A 23,748-nucleotide genomic window follows, 5' to 3' on the forward strand; every position below is an offset into this window, starting at 1 on the left:
TGAAAATAATTCAGGAGTCTTCTTTGTAAATTTATTTTCCACTAATATGATGTGTCTTAAACTACTTTTCTTTTTTACTGTGCCTGCCTTCTCAGTAGGAACTGTTCTGTCAGACATCCAACAAAATCATCTTTTAATCACATTTGCAATGTCTTCCTGTAGTTGGGGAATAACAGTCACTGGACTGATTGACTTCAAGGTGGAAAAGAAAATCAAGGCTCTGCCTCCCTTACGGCAACCATGGGGTACATTCCTTCTATAATGATATTTTCAGATTGTTCTGCACTTGTAAATAATACTGGTTCACACCAGGCATATACACTAGGTAGCATTCCTCCAACCGAGAGACACATTCTTCTCCACATGGCATTCAGTAACCCAGCATCTTAATTCTTTTATTTGTACTTGTAACCTGTAGCTCAGACTTTCTGCCAGAAATAATAAAATGAAATAAAATAAAATAAAATAAAATAAAATAAAATAAAATAAAATAAAATAAAATAAAATAAAATAAAATAAAATAAAATAAAAATAGATCTTCACACAGTCTCTTTGCAAAGAATTAACTTTGGTAATTTAAATGATGTGCAACATATTTGTGTTAGATGCATGGTATAGACAATGGTTTAAGGAACAGTAGCTTATTTTGTGTGTTAGCTTAAATTAAGAAATGTGAGAGTGAGGGATAGAGACAGAGGTTGAGAGATGGAAAGAGAGAATATAGAGAATAAAACTTACTTGGCAAGTATTGGCTCTGCGAAATATAGCATACTTAAACTAAGTAAAAGCAAAAAACAATAAATACATAACTCTTTTGCTTAAAAAAGTATCCATTTTTATCCTAGATACTGAGTCTTACTGACATTACTACATGTTGATATTCTCTGAAAGAGAGCTAATGATTTTAGAAGGCCAACTCTTCCCCACGCATGGTGAGAAAGGAAGAGTTGGATAAAATCAAACAAGGAGGATGAGAGGTTCAGAAATTATCAATCCTTAGGAAATCAGGAATCCCAGAGAGGAGGCAAACTCTAAAGTCCATGGGATGGAGAACAAACTTTATGGTTTTTATTATTTTTATTTTTTTCACAACATCCTGATACTGTGATCTCTAAGTAATATTGAGGTTCATAAGTGAGCAATTACTTGAAATTTACAACAGAGGAGAAAGGGAGTGATACCAGAGTTGCTATATCTAATTTCAGGTTTGTTTTTTTGTTTGTTTGCTTTAAAGCAGGAATAAGTATTAATTAAAATTCAACTTCAGTTTTACAAAGACATTGATTCATTCATTCATTCACTCATTGGATGAACGATTCTAAGCATAACCCATAAGTCCTCATTTGGAAGTCAATAACAGACTATACAATTATATCATCATGGCTTTTAATATTTATAATTCCTATAATTCTGCACTAACTTTTTCATAGATAATCTATTAATAGTTTGGGAAACAGAAAATAGCATCTAGTTGCACTGTTGACCCACACATAGATTAGGATTTATAAATTAATGACTCATTTATGAAGACTTTATAGTAAGCAATAATTTCTTACGTAGCTGCACAGACACTGCAAGATGGTTGAGAGTAATAACCATGTTTTATAATTGTTTATTGTTTCCATGACACCCTATATAGTGCTAGATAAAAAGTGGAGATTTACAACATTTATATTGAATTCTTTATTTGAGTGAATATCTAGTATTAAAACAAACTGGTAAAGAATAAAACTTTGATATGTATTTCTTATTGAATTATTCCTCAAAAATATTTCTGATTTTACAAACTAATTTGTATTTACATATCCGACCAAGATAGAATAACAGGGTACAGATTGGCCTCCCTGCTACAATAACTAAAAAAAAAAATAAAATTATGAAACAATGGTTTCCTGAAATATGACAACTCTTCAAAATGCAAATTAAAATGAATGTAGAATGAGTGATGGAAAGCAAGCAGGTCATTATTTGCCTAGGTTTAGGGGTTGTTAAGGAGTGTGAAAAGGAAGTATTACAAAAGAATATGAGGAGACTTTTTTGGTATGATGTACATATTCGTTATCTTGATTGTGGTGATGGTTTTGAATTTACATAGTATATATGTAGAAATGTATCAAATTCTATGTTTTCAATATATACAGTTTACTGTATGCCAATAATATATCAATAAACCTATAAAAATATAGTTCTACTAACCTAAATGTATAAAGAAGGAGATTCCAAAACGTTACAATTCTAGGCATACATTGGAGTAATAACCTGTTGTGTTTTTTTTTAATAAGAAATTTTAACAGAACTGATAAAGAGGAATACAGACTGGATATAGACAGAATTGACACTTCTGGTATTGATAACTTTTTTTAATGGTGTTTTAGAAGAAATGGTATAATTGCCTTATCTCCTTTTGTACTTAAATTTAGTAATACCTGAGGGAAAACTAAATGCTTGATCTTGTCTCCCTCAACGTTTTATGAACTCCTTATGATTGGAGACCATTTAATATTAATTTGATTACTTTCATTGTGGGCCAAACAGGTACAATGTTTTGTTTTGTGGGGTAGGGACTGTCACATGGGCATATAAGAAACTATAAACCAAATGATAACTGATCTCTCCATAATTTACATAGTAGTGACAAGAAAGACATATAAACTAATCATAACATGATGCAGAATGAAATACCTACTACGCAGTGTATATTTTCGTCTCTAAAATGTGCTAAGGTGATACATACATAGGACCCATGAATTCTGCATTGAAGAGGTGTGGGTACAGAACAGGTTTCACAGACAGACGTGATGGACCTTAAACACAGGGATGGGCTCTGATGTACACACATACTGTCCTTGCACCTGTGATAACTCTTGGAGCTGCCTCCTCTCCTGGGCAGCTGTCAGTCACCATTTGTTCTTCCCTGTGTATTTCTAAGGGGTTACTGAGTAGAAAAGGCTAATATTTAAGCTCAGGCGGGGTGTTTTATTAGGTGAACTTTGGAGTAAGAGAGAGCAAAAGCCTGAAGTCCTGTGCTACAAGTCAACTCCTTAAATCATGTGGGCACAAAATATTCCGGAGATCATAGCAGTTCAAACTACACATAGCAGTAACTCACCAAGTCAAGTTTTTAATTACCTCCAAAACTTGAATCAACACTGAATTCTATCAAAAGCAAAATGAATGTACATTAATCACAGAATATTTTAGTCACATGGAATCTTTCATCCCAGAAAAGTTCACAACCCCTGGGTCTGTTTCTCATCACACTTAACCTGAGGAAATGGGACAGCAAGTAGCTTTGAAGAGGCTGAATGGGAGAAGGTTGAGTACTTAATTTAGACAGAGCTAACAATAGTTGCGGAAAGCAAGCATTTTCTTTTTTATTAGGTCTCATTTCTACAGTTGCTGTAGTGTTTTCTCCCTAGTGATGAAAAACTGGACGATAGTTATTTATAAATTCACTAACATCCTGGGCTAATAATAAGTCTTGAGAAAAACTTCTAACACCCACCTAATAGGAGACTCACTATTGGAAAATGTGATAGTTTTTGTAATAAAAAAATGTATGGATATGTTTATTATTACTGAATAACTCATTTATTAATATCTCTAACAAATAAAATTATGGGAAAACAAGTACACAGGACTGTGCTTCACTTTTTATATTGATAACTTAGATTAAACAGACCAAAACCTTTTACCAAGGTATTGGTAAAATATCTTCCACCTCTTCCTGTTCCCATGGAAAAGTGGGCCAAAGGAAAAACTGAAGCCATAACAGAAAAAAGGTTATTTTCCTGAAGCCTCAATTTTCTTTCAATAACTATTATAATATACTCTTCATATACGAAAACAACAATTTTCATGCCATGCTCCCTGGACCCCTGTACTCTTAAAGGTTTATTCCAAACCTTCTGCAAATGATTTTCCTTCAGAGAATCAAATTCTTTGAGGAGTTTCTGAAATACTTTAATCACTTTTTTGTATTGGGGATTATTTTCAGGATTTTATTGTTTAAAAATATTATGTTCTAAATACCTTTTAAAACAATTCTATTAAAAGAGAGATGCATATGACTTTAAAAAAAAGAATGATTTCTTTTGACATTTATAGATAAAATGAAATTTGAAGTAAATTGTATACTTAATAAATCATCTCCAAGATAATTAGCCCAGTCTTCTGTACCTTTTATCATTCTGAATGAGACTCGGCTTGAAGAAATTATTTGTCTAAAAGCAGGATTGAAACTATGATTCTATAGTAAATTCAGGGATGAAACAGGAGACTGGCTATTTATTCGTTCTGAAATATGCAAAGGACCCTTGCTCTGATCTAGGGCCCACACTATGCTAGGATTGTCTCAGTGTCGGTTTCCTAGTGGGAGTCTATTTATGGAAAGAGACATAAATGTAAATAAACGCAGCTGTAACATTCTCTGGCCAATCACTCAGGCATAATGAAATTTATCTTTCTGATTTTAAGTCAAATTTAATTTACTTTTTATTTCAGATTCTGTTCTCTTGTGGAGATGGTGACCATTGTGCTCATTTGCCCTTCCCCACCAACAGTAGTTTACCTGGGCTTTGGTAACTTACTGCCAAGATGTTGGGGAGGGAACAGTTCCATCAGTTACTTCATATTTCACCCCACCCTACAGATAGTTGAGGAAACATCTATTCCATTCCAGTATGATAATTTTTCCACACAGGTTTTGTTAAATTGTCCCTTGTTGCAGTTCTCAAGGGCCATTTGATAAAGCAGCTTTCTCTGCTCATTATGTGTATCTCTTGGGTACACTTAAGGTTTGGCTTATGATACTCAAAAAACAGACAGAGACTAACTGTTAATTGGGGATAAATGTTAAGGGACAGGAAGTAAAAGTACATAGTGATTAGTTAACTATTTTAATCATATTACCTTAACAACACTAAGGTAAGAGCTAAAAAACAAAAATAGTCAGGACAAGAGTGGCACAAAACAAAACAAAATGATCAGCATTGAGGAAGGTGGAGGAAGAAGGTAATGCTTACAGGAGGCTTCCTAGATCAAAGTAAATGCCTGTTGATGTCTATTTATTCTGATGACTACACTAGCTTTGTTGCTCTTGGTTGATAGGCCTGCATCATACATTCTTGTCCAAACTTTTCAACAGAAGAGTTCATCCTTAAGAGAAAGTCTTATTAGGCTTGTTAGCGTGTCTAATATAGAAAGTATAAAATAGTATCATATCTTTTTGAAAAATGTGCTCTGATTTTTCTACTGATGTGGCAAGGTGTAGCTAGAAGAACATGGGGATTGGAATCAAGTACATATGGTAGGGTGAAATCTTAACTAACGTTGTTTAGTAACTGGAGAATCTAACATAAGTTAACTAATTTCTCTGAGATTAAACTTTTTCATTTATCAAATTTGGGTAATGATTAAAAATAGGGTGGTTGTTAAGACTTTATATATAAAAAAAGTAATACTTGCCTAACACAGTACTAAAGACAGGGTAGTTTAGCATTATGGATAGTAATAATGATATGAAAAACAATGCTCCCCTAATCAGAAGATACTCCATGAATGTGAATCACTTTTGAGTATTATGAATTTTTTAAAGAAACCACATTCGATCGAATGATTTTATCGCCTTATAAAATCATAAAACTGGAGAGGATCCAAATTTCTCACCTTTAGCAGTAATTCTAATAATTAATAAGCTTTTTTCATACTTCGAAGTAACCCAGAGCATTAAGTGCAGAAGTAATTAGCTATTTTTCACTTTTGGAATATTTGACTTTTAGCCTTTTAGCTGATCAGTAAAATGTAATTATGTTGAATTTAGAGAAAAAAGTAACAGATTTCTCTTTCTTTTTTTGATGATACATGGTTCAGCAGTTCTACTCAGAATTCAATAATACATAAGATATGTCTTTAATAAAAAATACAAACATATGAAACAGGCAAAAATGCCAATATATTTTACTTTATGTATATCAAACTCAGTAGTTATCTTAATCAGTTCCTAGTGTGAAACTTAAACATCATGACCTTATCATATAGATGGCCGTAATTACCCTCCAATTAAATAATCTATAATGGATAGGGCCATAGACCAACATCTTAGAAGATGATAATAATCTAAAGGACTTTAAATTCTTCACATTGTAGACTCAGACTAATAGGTAGAAATCTAGTTTGCCTCTTTTTTTTCCTTTTTTTTATTTCAGAAAAATATCCCAGCCATTGCTGATTTAAAAAAGCAAAACAAAACAAAACAAAACAACAATTGGGTCCAGACACCAGATGTAGCAAATGGGCTTCTGGATGGAGGAAAGATGGTTGAAGATATCAAACTTCAAAGATACCTTAGTTTGAAGATATCAAAATAAGATGAATATGGTCTGAGAATCTAATGTATAACAGTTGACTATAGTTGATAACACTATATTGTTTATAATTGAAATTTGTTAAGAGAGTAGAACACACACACACAATATGTGAAGTGATAGATTATTAATTAATTCAGTTATGAGAATCCTTTCACAATGTATATGTATATCAAATCATCACGTTGTACACTTTAAATATTTTACAATTTTATTTGTCAATTATACCTAAATAAAACTGAAGAAAAAAAGTTGCTCATGAAAATTATGGTAGGGAAGACACAGAGTAAATTTTTCAGAATATTTAAAAATTTCTGTTGGATTAAGCCATGAAAGAAACCACTTACAACCACTTAAGTAATTTTAAATATAAAAGCTACTCTTTATATTCTAACCACGAGAAACATCCTTTTGAACTCTTACAAACTGCAGTTTTGAAGGCAGTGAAGACATTATTGAAATAGAAAAGCGAGTGTTTATCTGGTTCATTCTTTAAAGGATCCAGTCATCCATAATGTATATGTTTTTTAAAACATTCTTAAACTTTCATTTTTGTGTTTTCTTTTTTCATCAGCCATAAATTGAATTTGACATTCCTCAATTACAATTTCATATGAGGTTAGATTTCTTAGTCAAATGGTATTATAATCTATTTACTATTAAGATCAATTTAATGGTTCAATGATGAAACCTTGGGAAAATACAAAGTAGCTTATCCAATATCAAAGGCCTGTAGTTTTAATGAGACCATTCTATTTGGTCTTGCTATTGGACCATGCTATTTGCAATTGTTTTACAATTATACATTGGACAGTCTATTAATGTTTCCTCATTTAGGTTTTTTTTTGTTTTCTTGTTCTTTTGCGTGTGTGTTTGTTTGTTTATTTGTTTTTTGATGTTTGTGCCAGTTTGATTTTCTTCCCACTAAACTCCAAAAAGTCAACTTTATTAATATTTGTGGTACCTACATCTTGCCAATGACCCAGTGACCAATTCTGCCATATTACTTGATATTTTTTCAGTAATTTATCACACTATCTTTCTTTCTTTACATGCTTTCATTTTATTTTTTTAATCTGGATTTTAGCACTCTCTTAGCTTTCTGCCTATCTCATTGACCGCTCTGTATGAGTCTACTTTGCAGGAATTCTCCTCCTTTTTCCAATCTTTAAATGTTGTAGTGCTTCGTTGCTTGGTACTTGGACCTCTTTTTGTCTTTTCATACTCATTTCTCCCTGGGATGTGTAGTTTTAAAAACACCAGACTTCTAAATTTTAGAAATCCCACATGGACTTCTTTTCTACATTTACCTGCTTGACATTCCTACTTAGATCTAATAGGGATCTTACTCTTATGGCTTTACCCTAAAGTTTAATATTTACACTCCTGTGTGGTCTTTTCCAAGTATTTTTGTTTAAAAAAATATTACATTTCCTTGAAACGTATTCAAAATATATTTTTTATCACTTTTACTGCTATTACACCAACCAAGCTACCAACCATCTTTCATCTTGATTATGCAGTAGTCTCCTAATTTGTTTCACTTCTGCCACTTTCTTCCTACCCATAGTCTATTCTTTCATATAATTGTCAGTGCAACTATTGTATCATAAAAGTCTTGTTTCTAACTCTCTTAAATTATTCCAATTCCTTCCAACGAATTACTCTCCTCTAGGATCTGGTTTCTTTATCCCTTGTGTTTTTTTGCTTTTGCCCACCGTATTTCAACCATTTGTTCTCTTTTCTATTCCCCAAACATGCTAAACATGTTTCTGACTTGTCTTGAAAATCTTTCCCTAGAAAAACACAAGCCTCACCATCTCACCTCATGCATGCCTCTGCTCAAATATCAACTTCTTCCCTTATCCACCTGCTCCAAAATAGTCATTCCTATTTATTCTGTATTTATGTAAGCGTATTACTTATCACTAGCTGACATTATCTTATTTATAGATTTGTTTTCACATTTTATTTTTATCATCTGTCTTCCTCACTAAAAATAAGGCCCAAGAAGGAAAAATGACTGCACCACATATTCCTATAAGAAAAATAACTGAATGGCAGGCTAATATAATTAATTAATTAATTAATTAATTAATGCATAGCATTCATTTCTCTCAAATTCTTTCTCCATCTAATAGTTTCCTTTATGTAAATGCATCTTTTGAAGTCTAGTCTTAATGATTTTTTTCTTATACCTTGAGACTCATACCTTGGAATGATTAGTACTAGTACTGTTATAGAAATAACAATCTGGCTACCATGTTTTTAGAATGACTATTTAGATATTGCGTATTTTAGCAAGAAAGATTACTAGAAAATTTACTGCCCGAAAGTAAGATGGTCACTTTGTAAAGAAAAACTTCAATGTGATAAAGTGGGCAGATAGAAATCTTGAGGTTTTCAAGATTTTTAAAGCAATTTTAAATTATTATTTTCCCAGAGCACTGAGGAGTACTTTCTAAATCTAATTAAAAAGTGTGTAATACAGTATATGAAGAAAACAGTTTTCACATCTAGGTAACTTTCAAAAATGTTCATGCTTTTGGCATAAATGAACTGCTACAGAATATGTTTATCATGTTACTAGTATAGAAACCGTCAATATTACATGGGGAGAATTACTGAATATTAAATATCTAGTGGGCACTAAGTCTCTCATAAAAACAATTTACCTGGAGAAACATGAAAATATCTGTTGATCAGTGTCTGTGAGTTTGACAGTAGAGGGATTAATGGGATAGTTTCTAGATATCACTATCAATGAGAATGAGAACTCAGACAAATTAAGTGAAATCCCTTATGTTTTAAAGTTTTGGGAAGCAGAAACAAGCACAAAGATGTCTTGTATAATCTTACTGAAATATCCAATGATAGTCAAGTTTCTTTTACTATAGCTTTCTAAGAAGAATGTCTGCAGATTTCATCTATTCTGCAAAAGTTAGCACTATTGATTCTTTATAAATGATACTATTTGAAACTCTAGACTTCACATTTCTTTCATTCGTTGCCAAACCGCACGATCACAGCTCTTATCATGTAAAAAGCCCCTGAGAAAGATATTTTGCAACTGGATTTCTTGACTTCATATATGAAAACACAAAAAGACGAGCGTATTCCAAAGCACATATATGCACTTGAGGCTATCTATTCATCTTTTTTTTAAATTAAAGTTTATTTGGGTGACAATTGTTAGTAAAGTTACATAGGTGTCAGGTGTACAATTCTGTAATACGTCATCTATATATCATGTTGTGTGTTCACCACCCAGAGTCAGTTCTCCTTCCATCACCACATATAGGATCCCTTTTACCCTCATGTACCACCATTCATCTTTTTATTTCTGCCCAATTACAAGCTTATTATATTCACAAAGACATGAAGCTTTAAGTAAATTAGCTCATCAAGATGTTTTTGACATGCCAGAAGCCATATTGCAAACACTGAAATTTTCCTGAGTAAATCTCCTGAAAATTTTTCTTCTTTCTCTCACATGCACTTTATGTGTCTTAGATGATTCAAGACTAAATAAAATCTGACCTTTTTAAATCTAATTAAATATATCATGGAGTAAACTAGGCATAATTCTCGGCTGCTCAATTAAGAAAGAGGTTGCATTTCTAAAATATGAAACTGCCTTGTAGAAATCTAGAGTTTACACAGAGCTAATAAGAGAATCCTCTGACCACCTTCTGCCAAGTGATATAAAATACAGAAAATCTAGCACCTAGATTTTAGCAAGGAACATAGGGTACTCCTGGCTGGAACCATGGAGTGCTACACAAGAGTATGTACCTTTTACAACATCTGCCTTTTATCAGTAGTGGCTAAGAAAATATATGCCTATATTTAATTTTAAATGTTTCCAGGTTTTAAAAATAAAATATTTATTCTAAATGGAATATGAAATTATAAATGTATTCAGCTATAAGAGATTTTCATTTTCATTTAATGAAGAACTCATTTCTCAGCAAGCTGATGTCCCTTTTATTTGTGGAAGCTCATCAAGAGGCAGTTCCTTTCTTGTATAATGCAGTTTATTTTACACAACCAGACAGCTTTTACTGGCTGATTACACTAATTTCTTTTTCCCAGCTACCCTGGGAAGTCTTTGATATTGTAGAACCACACTGACTGATGCCATAGGGGAAACTTTGTGAATCTCCAATATAGCATGTTCTGCTTTGGATGAAAGGGATTCCCCAGAAGTGGATTTTAAATCCCTTTTAGACAGATCTGCTGCCTGTTACTTCTACATTCATCATTTTGTACGTGACTGCTATAAGTGACATACTTCAATAACAGTTTTTATGCGTGATTGTTAACACCTGCACACTCAAAGATTAACACACTCTCCTAATTATTAGGAAAAGGTCTACATTTTAATTTTTTGTTTGATATGGTTTTAGATTTGTTTTTTGCTGATTCACTTTCTTGTTGGAATTGTGACAAAGGATAAAGTATGCATGACCCTCTAGTTCCATTTCTATTGTGGATGAGACAAACACTAATTTAATTGATTATTTAAATACAACTATTATAAAAATGATAAAGGGGCAATTCTGTTTCATAATTTCTATTTTAAATAACAGCATGTGTTGCTTGTCATGGTCAAAGCAGACTACACTAGCCCACTGAGTAAAGCAAAATTAATATTACTAATCTCTTTAAAAATTAGTCATATTAAGGCTTTGTTTAAAATTAATGAGCTGGCTTCCATAGGCAAAGAAAAGTAATATTATCTATACTATGGTAAACATGAGATGGAGAACATTTTACAGTGATTTTTCACTTCAATGAACTTTTTGTATCCATTTAAGTTACCATAATAAATTGTGTGGTGCTTAGCCACTTAAGAATGAAATCACAACAAAACAGCGGCATAACTGCTAACAGTTACTGGCTATTGGCTTTAGAATGCAGTCACTGGACCTTTAAAACACAGTAAATGAAATCCACTTTGTCACTTTTCATTTGTTTGTTTGTTGTTGTTCTTTTGGATGCTTTTATTTTCTCAATGCAACTGTAATTTTTGTAGGCATTCAAGTGAATATTGGATGCTTCTAAAAGAATAAATTTTAATTTATTCTCTAAATGACATGTGAAGAGAACATATGTTCTCTGTTACTATCAGAAAGTTAAATAAAGAAATTGTATTATTTTTTATAACTGTGGACTTTAGTCCTTGATAATGATAAAATATAGCTAACTGCTTAGATAGAAAATACATTTTAAAATAAAATATATATTAAAAAAAACCTTTTGCTTTTATGACACATACCACTAAAAAAAAAAAAGAAAAATCTATGTTCCAAGTTGAATTTGTGTAAACACAACTTAAATGAATCTCATTAACAGAATTTTTTTAAAGAAGGGAAAGTGTGCCGATTACCCAACACAAATGAATAAATAGAGAAAAACCAACAGCTCTAGCTATTTTCCAACGTTTAGTTCTGTTATGAATATACATGAAACATAACTGACTTCAGTGGCTGTGGGTTGTGGTCGCTTCTGTTGCTGAACATTCTTCATTCAAACTTGGAGTTACAGTGGATAAAGAATAATTTGCCATCCCTTTTTTTGCATGCATTTTTTACCTTTAAACTAATGCAATAATTGTAATATCTCAACTAATTTATTAAAATGAGTTTTATTAAAATGAGAACTGCTCCAATTAACAATCAAAAGGGTCAAGGTAAGAGACAAGCGAATTTCATATGTAAATAACTTTAACCAGCTGAATTGAAAAATGTTTAAATTATCTTTCACCTGTAGTTATTGTGATGCCAATAAATTGGGTTCATAAACTTTAATACAGTGAGATTTTACAAGAAATAGTGCTTCACAAGTGTAAGTATATTATTATTCATATAATTATAAGTATGCGTACCTACCACTACTCCTTAAACTATACAGAAAAAAATCAACAAAAAATATAAATATAAACATATTTTTACATATTTATTATTATTTAAGCAATTATTTAGGATAGCAAATTTTAGAAGAGGGTGTGATATGTTTCCAAATTTTAGAAGAGGGTGTGATCTATGCCAAGTCACCAGACCTCAATAAACCTCCAGTTGACATCATTTAATAGGTATAGTAATGGTGATCCTGCAATTTCCTTTAGGATTAAGTGAAATAATACACAGATAACAGTGAGTAGGGTCTCTCACCTTCAGTGAGTGCTCATAATTAGATTATTGTTCAAAATAACAAGAAAAATTACTTAGATGTGCAATGGCTTTATTGGATGAAGATAAATATGCCAAATGGGCTATGATTTCATAATCCTTTAATGCATTCATTTGTAAAGCTTGACTGTTTTATTATGCATCAGGATTGAAGAAACAGGAAGTCAAATATATATAGTATAGCACATATGTATCTGTTTCTGAAATAATAGGAAAAGATGAAACAGAATAAAAAGTAAACTTTGACTTTCCCTTCTAGTGTTATAGTAGACTACCTATTCAGCAAAACACTTCTGTTGTAGAAGACCCAATATATAAATAAAATATTTTTTTAAAAATTACAAGTGCATATTTGACATAGTGAGAAAGCAAAATAAAAGTAGAGATCATGAAGAATAAAGACAGATAAACTGTCCGTGGAACACAGATGAGGCTTTCTCAGATTGTCTACCAATCTCTGGTAGAATAGATCTTGTCTTAATCAGTTAACAATAGAAATAAGAAACAAAGCTTTGGATCTGATCAAGTTGACAGTTGATATTGTTATCTATTTATTTTTTTATAAAGCTTGGAACTCTAAAAACCTATTGCAGTTGGTACTAGGAAAGAACATGCCCTGAAAATTATATTGACTGAGAATGACTATCAAGAAACGTGCTATCATGGAGCTTTGGTATCTGTATTCACATCACTTTCAGGGCTCAAAAACATCCAAGCAAAATGCCCTGTTCAAATAGTCCTGTGTGTTAGTGCTAGAAGATACTTAGCAGAAAAGTCACAGGTACTCTTTAAGCACAGATGTTATAAATAATTCCTATGCATAAAGTTTTAAGAAATATGAGCTCATAAAGAGAATTCAGAAAACAAACATACAGAGAAACATGACACATGAAGCCAAAGTAAGCAGAAACAAGCAACTGAATCAGACCAACATAAACTACAGATATTGGAAAGACCAAATATAGACTATTAAGTGAGTTCATTTAATATTCTCAAAGAAAAATTTAAAAATCATATTAAATGTACAATGAATGCAATATTGTTATGAGCTGAATTCCCCACCCCCAAATTCATATATTGAAGCCCTAACCTTCCTAGTGCTTTAGAATGTGACTCGATTTACAGATAGGGCCTATAGAGACGAGGTTATGTCAAAATGAGGTACTCATTTTCATTTTATTGATTTAATGCTCCAATCTGGATATGTCCCTGTAAGAAGAGGAAATTTGTACACACAGACACCAGAAATGCATGCACATCAAGTACTATTTGAGGACATAGCAAGAAGGGAACCATCTGCAAGCCAGGAACAGAGACCTCAGAAGGAACAGTGCTTGTCAGCACCTTGATTTTGGACTTCCAGCCCTCGGAACTATAACAAAATAAGTCTCTGCTGTCTAAGTGATTCAGTTTGTGGTATTATGTTATGACAGCCTGAGCAAAAATAGACTATAAAATTGAGCAGACACATTAGAAAATAAGTGTTAAGTGAAATAATGTACAGATAACAGAGTAGACTTTCAATGTGGAAAACAAATTATTTGAAAACAGATAATTAATTGACATTAGCCCTTGAATTAGGCAAGGTACATTCAAAGAGCAAAAATTTGCCCTATAAAACATCAAGATTTTATCTGATAGCCTTAAAAATACAGGCAGTGTGGAAGCACTGCAAGCATAGACAGACTAAAATAGTAGTATATACAGTATATGACCTAGAAGAAGGGTCACCATTTATTCCAGTTTTCTTAGGACAGCCCAGTTTACATCAGTTATTTTAATATCTCACTTAATTTAGTAATTAGCACACTCAAAACTGTCAATTTTAATCATAAATTATATCACCAAGTCTCCACATTGTGAATCTTTGAAGAAAGGGAGAGCTAGTTAATAAATGTGACTGCCAAAACTGATTCACCCTAAAGAAAAATTTAAATTAGATGCCTATTCACACCAAATTCCAAATTCAATTCAAACAAATATTGTGAAAACAATTTAGCATTACATATGGAAGGTTAAAGTGAAGTAAACCATCATGTATCCAAGCCTGTGTCTTGGCTCTCAAGCCAAAGGAAGGGTAGATTTTTTTTTATTGGACTGCTGGAAGGGGTACTGTACTCTAATTGAGGTGTCAAGTAGGAGACATCTTTTGAAATTCAACATTTCAGCCTTCCTGGAGCAGCACTTCTTTCTTTCTCCCTCCCTCTTTCCCTCCCTTCCTCATTTCTTTCTTTCTCTTCCCACAAAAGGTCCTAATGCTAGTAGTTGCCATCTTTGGACTTTAGTTAGAGGCAGTTACTATCTGAGATCACTTTGCCCTTTGATGCTACAATTCTTATTATTGACTTGCATTTTATTCACTACTCTCTAGAGTCCTAAATCATTTTCCTGTGTTCTATTACCTAACCATTATCTCCATTATATTTAATATTCTGGCTAGTCACTTAGGCCAAAGTGCATGCTCTTAGAGGGGCGCTACCATACAAAAAATATGATGGAAAATTCTGAAGTCATAACTGCATTCAAAGCCTGCATTTGTGACTTTGAGAGATTTACTTCATCTTTTGGAACTTTGACTTCCTAACCTATAAAACACAGCTAATAGTAATAGTCCATTGTGGACTATTGGGTTGTGGTGAGAATTAAATAAGGTAAATCACGTGAAAGCTTGCAGTACCTTTACACACACTAGCACTTAATGAATTCTGGCTCTTACATTTATATTTATTTTTATTAAATTTAACATTGTATGCATCTCTTCACTCCCATCAGCAAATATAGTGTTGTTTTCTGATTTTTTTTCCACCTATAATAGTAATAATTGTATTACCCATGTATTCACAAGTTTAAAGTTGAAAGAAAATCATTGCATCAAATTACGGAATAGTAAGAGGACAAAAGCCAGAGCTCACTGTCCCCCAGAGCACACCTCACCTTTTGTGAGTATCAATCAGCTCACATTGGAGATGGTTATTCAAGAAGGAATTAATATATTTGTTTTCCTTGAATTCAGTGTATAGTTAATCATCACACACAATGATTATTGAATTGCTATTACCCCATCCAAAAACAGAAACAAAAATTACTTTTGATTAGCTGAAAAAAGGGTTTAAAAAAATTTGTATTGATTTTTGAAATAAATCCAACACAGGCACTTGGAAAATAATCTATGCACATTAGTAGAAAAACAATATAAATTACACTATGAAATGTCATGTGACATTCATACTACAAATTATGCTTCTATCATAAATATAGTGTTAAATCACCATTACATTTGGCTACCTAGTACTTGAAGACTTATTTCCCATAACAGAATATTTCCTCATCAGGTTCATGTGAAACTCCAACAAAATCTGAATTTTCTTTTCTTTATATTAGAAATTAGAAAATATCAAACGTATTGTGTTAACAAACATTTTTAAAAAAATATCCAATTATAAACCTGAGTACATGTATAAGCACACTGTCTGAAGGGATCTGTAGCTGGGACTAATTTACTTCTTCAAAGATCCCCTGAGATCTGAGCAATGAACTAAACCCTTGTGAACTACCTCTGAATGCTATAATTATATTGAACTTTCTCTGAAAGTAACAAATACATAGAAAAAAATAAAAGTTCCAGAACACACAGAGTGAGTGAATTTGTCAATTCTAATGACTAGATTTGAAGCCTGTCACTCCTTTCAAAATTAGAGAAATGTAGAAACTCTGATGTCAAATATTTATAGGATAATTATAGGAACACATTCAAATACTATAAATAAAATGAAGTAATTAAAAACAAAACTCCAAAGTCCTCATGCACATTAGCCAACAAGTTCCCTAAGTGAAGAATTCAGCAGAAAAAATATGCCTCATAGGATTTGGTTTCTCTGTAAGTAAGCATGGTTAAGGGGATCCAAGCAGTGGGCCAGTTTCAAAACTGATAGCTTTTGTTGAGTCTTAGCAAAGATCTAAAGCATGGAGGCAAGGACATGGGACCAAGCCAAGCACCGCTTGCTGTGGAAAGCTGGCTTGGTATAAGTTGATCTTTTTTATTTAACCATCTCATCGCAGTTACCCCTTCTGCCCATTAATGTTTTTCTTATATGCTAGACACCTTCATAGAAAGATGGTATACCAACTATTTTAAAAAGAATTTTAGAAATAGAAAATTAAATCATCTATAATATTATCATCCAATAAGCTGATATTTGTTCATATTCCTCTCACAGTCTATCAATGTAATAATATATATTACATAGTCAAAATATTACTGAAAATATGATTTCATGTTCTAAATTTTTGAATCTAATAGACTTTTGTGTAGTTTCATAATAAAGTTTGTTGCCACGTCTTATTTTATCACATATTATTGTATTATTACTTATTTTCATGTGTATACATGAATAATACTCTGTAGCAATGAAACAAGTAATTAAAAGAAAGACATTCTCTCATTTCTAGATGTTTAATATAGAATCATTTGTTTGACTAGTTTAGGCACTGACATAGTAAATATGTTTTTGGAAAAATATTTTTTTCTATCACATTTTTTTCTTAGGATTATTAGTATAAATACCATGCTTGGGATTCTTTGTGTATTTTTTCCAAAAGAAAATTTGCCAAATTAAAAACTACTGGAAACATCAGCCAACATCTGTTATTAATTGAGCATATAATAATATGCCATCCACTGTACAAGTTGCTGGGGAATACAACACTCACCAATTCAATAAGGTTCTCGCTCTTTTGGTGTTTATATCCTAGTGTTGGAGATAGAACATAAACTATAAATAAAAAAAGTCCTTATCTTTGTTCTAGATAATAAAAAGACCCATGTAGGCAATTAAATAGGCTAATGGAATGAAATGTGCTTGACAGGGGGTAAAAACAGCAAATATAGTTGAGGAAGGCCATGGAGGACTTTCTGAATGAGACATGAATAATGGGAAGGAGACAGAAGGCCTCAGGAAGAGCATTCCAGGGAGAGATAAGAGCAAGAACCAGATCTCATGATAAAGACAGATTTCTCTAGTGCAAGGAATAGCAAGGCCAAGTGTGAGTGAAATAGGGTAAGAGGTTAGAGAAATTATAAAGGTCAAATATGGAGGGCATTGTCAGTCATGTAAAAGTCACTAGCAGGATTGAAGCAGGAAAGGAACATAATCATAGTTCATATATTAAAAGTGAACTCTGGTTATTGCGTGGGCAGTGGGCATTTACAGGTAAGAAAAACACAGGGAGCCGATTGGAGCCATCACAGTATTCATGTGAGAGAGAATGGGGACTCGAACTAGGATGAGGAGAGTAGAGATAGAAAGAAAGGGGTAACTTAGTGTTATGCTTTACAGACAAAATCAACTGGACTCAGTGATAAACTTGAACTCATGTGTGAAAGAATGAAAAACATGTAAAGTAATAGAAATCAGCCTGGTCACTCCCAAGAACTCAAGGATATTTCACCAACCAGTAAGAAATTTTCCTTGTTACTTAAATAGAGAAGCAACAAAACTCCAAAGCAACACACACACACACAAATTCAACATTTTGCTGGTTAATTCCTCCTAACTTTCTTTATATTCCACACTTATTTAAAAAAAATGTATATTTTTAGAAATCATCTACTGCCTCAAGGAATAACTTTTACTGTTCTACTCTGTGATGTAAAACAACATTAAAACCTGCCTACATCTTCCTCTGGTATTACGAACACCTATTGAAGACCTATTGAGTATAATTGAAACTTGACCGAGGTGATGGAGAGTGATACCTCTTCTGTCCTCTGTCAACAATTTGAAATGTTGTCAACCATTTAGAAAGGTAAAAATCTGGAACTTTTATTAGGCTCCTGGGAAAGATATACTTAACACAGTGTGTGTGTGTGTGTGTGTGTGTGTGTGTGTGTAGACACATGTACATGTATGTTTGCCATATATATACATATATACATATATATACATATATATACATACAACATTTTCAGCTACAATTCCTATTTACATTCACTGAATCACTTGGAAATGAAGCATTGTGGAAGATGGAGCTATGAATACAAGAAATAAGAATGAAAAGTTAAACATTCTCAGGGAATCCATTAAAATGGGCTTGTTTTGTTATGTTGAGTTTATTATCTAGAAGCCTTAGCCCCAATAAGTACCAACCATGCCAGGTCTCAAGGGAAAACTGCAGCGGGCAAGGTCAAGAAAATACATTACTGTATAGGACTTTGTCTACAAAGTTTAATCTTCTATTGGGCTAAATTAGATTACTTGGTAATACAAATGATCCTCTTTTTTGGATTATAGGTAGATTAATATACTATATGAAAAGCAGTGTTGGTATTTTTCTCTTAGATCTGCACTCTAATCTTGGACCTTTAACTCTCGTTTGCCTGTCCACACTGAAGAAATTACTCATACTTCTCCTATAATGTTGTAGCTGGTACCATTATTAAAGCATGAGCCATCAGAGATATTCTGGGCTTCTCTTTTTCTCTTTTAGAAAGAAATAATAGAAATTATTGCAGTTATATTATTCAATTAATATCAGTGTTAGAGCGATGAGCAGGCTAACGGGAACTCATTAAAAAAAAAAAAAAAAAAATCCGGTCTTGGTAAGAGAAGAGGTCAGATCTTTATAATCCATCAGAAATCAATAATTGAAATGACCCACTCCAAAATATGTTATTCCCCAAATACTGGCCTTTTGTTTAGAAAGATCGTCTCCTTTTTCAAAAAGTGTGATGCTGCTTCGCCTTCCCCCACCCCTTTCATTAGAAGGCAAAATAGTTTGATGCTTATGCTGCTGTTCAAATCATTTGTTCAGTCTGTATATAATGCTTTGGTGTTCCAAATAAATCTCATTATACTGTAGATCAAAGAGGACAATTCCTTCCATCACCAAAGAAGTACAATACACCAATTAGTATATATACATATATACATATCTTTACTAAGTCCTATCAGTGCCTATGGTGTGCACAGAATATGGGATAGGACTAAGTGGGTGTGACAGTGACAGGTGAATAGACCTTAGAAAGTTAAAGTGTGCTGAGAACAAAAGGTGTTCAAGTTGTACAATTATTATTAAAATGCTTTGTATCATTAATAATACTAATACTACGAATAACTATTATTAAACACCTATTTTATTCCATAGTTTCTTCCTCTTGAAAATACATCATAGCCTAAGATAAAATGTTAAAATGGTGAAGCTAATTATAGAGGGAACTGTCCTGATTCTTCCGTAAATGGGGCTGGAAAGTGAAGTCTAAAGAATTAGAGTGTAGTTTAGGAAAGGAGCAAAACTGCTACGCGTGATTGGAGGTTGTGTAAAGAGCATGCCAGCTGGATGCTTTCTGCAGTACATCAGAAACTTTCCCTCTGACTGTGTTTGCTTGTAGGAACCTGTGAGCACAATCTACAAAGCTGGATTTCATTCCCCAAGCACTTGGAGTAGGCTGAAGCATCCCACAGGTTTTAACTAAGTCATGATGCAAGTTTTTGCTGTGCAATTTTATGATCTTTAGCGATAATCAGTGAGTCGTACTTCACTTCTACTGTCACTTGGGGGAGGGGCATTATTCCCTTGGGCTAGAAGAATATGTAAAATTCACCATCACTCATGTTCTCCTGTTTTATCTTTAAAAAGTGCGACAGTGCTCTTCTCAAAAGTACAAAAAATACCTCAAATGAGTATCACATGGCACAACCTCTCCCCTCCCCCATCCAATTCGTTTCTCGGATAATTATTCCCTTTAATTCTACTTGAAAATCCCTAAGAGACTCATACAAATTGATTTGTTTTGTAATAGATAGATAGATAGATAGATAGATAGATAGATAGATAGATAGATAATAGATAAATGATAGATAGATAGATAGATAGATAGATAGATAGATAGATAGATAGATAGATGATAGATAGATCTGAAAATGATTTCAGTATAATTTCTTGTTACATTTTAAACAGGCAGGAAGCCTCAATTCCTTGCTGCCTGTTGAATTAGTAACTAGCCCCAAGGACCTCTCCTTCAGGCCACTCGAGGACCTTCATGACATGGCATCTGACTTCCCCAGAGCAAGTGATCTAAGAGACAGAACAGGAAAAGTCAGCATCTTTTATGATCCAGTCTCAGAAATCTCAAACGCAATCACGTCCATCACATTCTCTTCATCAGAAGGAAGTCATTAAGTCTAGTTCTTGTCCAAGGTGAGGGGAATCAGGCTCCACCTTTAGAAAGTGGGAAGAGCGAAAAATCTGCGCCCTATTTTAGAACCACTGCATGATAGAAAGAGCTGGCTCTCCCTTAGAACTGGCTTTGTAATAATCTCGTAGCCTGGAGGAGCTCTTTCTCGCTGTCTTAGTATTCAGAGTAGAACATTTGCACACCGTGGCAGGAAATGTAAATGTATGAGATTTATAAATGTACGAATTTAATAGAAACAGTGCACAAGATTCTGTACAAAAATAAAAGTTGAGTTTATTGTGTACTATTTCCAGCACCAGTAAGATGTAGTTCAAAAGGCACTTATCCTAGTGTCAAAGGCAGAGATTTAAATATATGCAGCACCTTTCGTAGCTGGAAGATCTTAGGCAAGTTACATAATCACTTCCCATGTGAGTTGCTTCATTTACTTAAATGAATTCTCACAGCAGCTCTATAAGGTGTCTACTATTAGCCCCATTTTATAGAAAACAAAATTGAAGCTCAGTGTCATTGCAACGCAAAACTGGCAGAGTCAATATAATAATGTGAATTTTCTTGATTTATGCCAAAACTGCTTTGCTCTTTCCTGTACCTTCTGGGGAAGAGAAAAAATGTACCAATTACTCAATGATGATATATATATATGTATATATATATATATATATATATATATATATATATATATATATATATATGTATGTATATATATATATATATACATATATATGAAAGTGTTTAATATTTTATTTTTAACAAAGTTAGCATCCATACAAAAAATAAAGTCTTATAAGTGCAAGTCATTCTTACTGAGAAACAATGCATATGTGTTTATATTAACCAACAGGATTTTAAATAGCAGTGACTTCTAACGATGTTCTGACCTTAACACTTTGAGTTAAGCTAAGCAACAGAATAATACACTATGTTACAATTATCCAACCCTGTGTATTGCCTTGCTCTGTAATTTCATATCAAAAGCTGAAGCAGTATCGAGGGTAGTCACCGCTTAGTTCCAGTGACACACTCCATACAAATGTGGGTTCAGTGATGCTCTTGTGTAGTTTACACCTGCCTTCTTTCTTCAAAACCCAGTTTCATCCAGCCTCTTGATTATATTGTAGATAGAAGAAGGGCTACAGGAAAGCTCACCCTTGTATAAAAATGCCCTATAATTGCTCACTGTGTACTGCTTTGGACTCAGTATTGAATACTAGAGTTGAATAGTCTTAAACGAAACCAATCAAATCAAGACATATTCTTAAAGTTCAGATGGATGCCTGATAATTCAAAATCATTGACTTTGCTTTGAACACTGCAGGTTTACCTGAAAATGTGAATGTACTGAATATTTAAGCTACTACATTTTATTAAGCCCCTAAGCACCCAGATTGGAAGTCTCAGTTATAGGGCTATCATTGGAAGGGGCGTGAGGCAAATGAAGCATGGAGATGGATGTCATTTCCATGAATGCTGGCCTGTTTCCTTCAGGCTGCAGCTAGTTTATATTGGAGTTTAACAAGTTACAGAACTATTGAGTATTTAATCCGACTGTAATTTATGACATGACAACATATTGAGGCTGAAAAAGTAATCAATTTCAAAGTTCTCCCTTAATATGGAAGAAGGAGGTTGTATACCGGGCAAGCATGAATCACAAGGTAATAAATGTCCTAGAAGATATTAACAAATGTAAATTGCTATATAAATATTAAATAAATTACACAATATTTTTTAAGCTCTGAAACATTGAATCGCTTTGCAAAAGACTAAATGTCAAACTAAATAATGCACGTTTATACATATTTCTTCTGTGGACCATTATTACAAATTTAGCAACACTGTTTGCTTTAAAATGTTTATATCCAGCACCCAGTCACTTTTTTCTTTTCTTTTCTTTTTTTTTACCACATATGGCCTGATTTTCTTTGTTTCAAGCACCAACCTCATTTCTGCAGGGAACAATTTGAAACTTGAAGCTTCTATAGCAAATGGCCACTTGCCCTGCTTGGAGAAATTGCTAAAGGAAGCTGAGGAATTGGGAGGATCTTACTAGAGGATAAGGGTCCTAGGAAAATAGTGCCCCTTCACCTTTGTGCGTAGAAGAAATTTAGTTGAACTGAAGTTCAAAGGCAATGTTAGAGATTAAAAATCATGTTGACAATCTATGTTCTAGGGGAGGGGGCATATGTGGCAGGAAATGTGGGAGAAAGACTATCTTGGTGAGAACAGAATTTTAGGTTGATAACAATATGAGAATTATATCAGTAGTAGTAGATAGTATTATCATTGTCGCTGATATTTTGTGTACTTATATAGTGGCAGGTCCCTTCCATAAATTGTTTCATCTTTAACTTGACCCTCCTTGTGGTAGGTTTCTACCTTCGTTTTTATAGATGTGGAATATGTCTCTCAGAGCAATGACACTCTGAGATCACTGACTGACTGAGACTGCAAACCAGGTGAGTAGCAGTGACTCTACGTAAACCCAGAATAGTCCAACACTAAAGAGAACCCTGCAGATGTACCTCCTTGTCTCCTGATTGCGTCTGTGCTTGCGCGTTGAGACAACTCACCTTTCCGAATTACTTTCAGTGTCATCAACTTTGAATGCCTTCCCCTAGTTCCCCTCTGTACTACACAGGGTTACCTCACTTGAAGAGTCACTGATGGACATAGCGTGGTTATTGGTCACTCAAACACACTGAGTTCCCCCCCACCCCCGCTCCCTTTGCCCCGTTGGTTGAGGAAACGATGTGTTGCTTCATTCAAGCCTGGGAGTGAGTGGACTCCTTAGTTGTTTCAACTACATCTGAGTAAGCCACCAGGATAGGACTAGGTCTCTGCTGGTGTTGGGAATAAACAGATCTCAGCAAGCAGAGGCTCCAGAATGAGAAAAGCATGAGAGAATGGCATGTCACCAGGATTGTGATTTTCGGTATGCAAGAGGAAAGGATTTGGGTGTACATGTAAAATAAATATCATCGAGGGGGATTTT

This window comes from Rhinolophus sinicus, chromosome 3 (assembly GCF_057876585.1).
Source record: "Rhinolophus sinicus isolate RSI-liver-muscle chromosome 3, RSI-T2T, whole genome shotgun sequence".
NCBI classification, from domain to species: domain Eukaryota; kingdom Metazoa; phylum Chordata; class Mammalia; order Chiroptera; family Rhinolophidae; genus Rhinolophus; species Rhinolophus sinicus.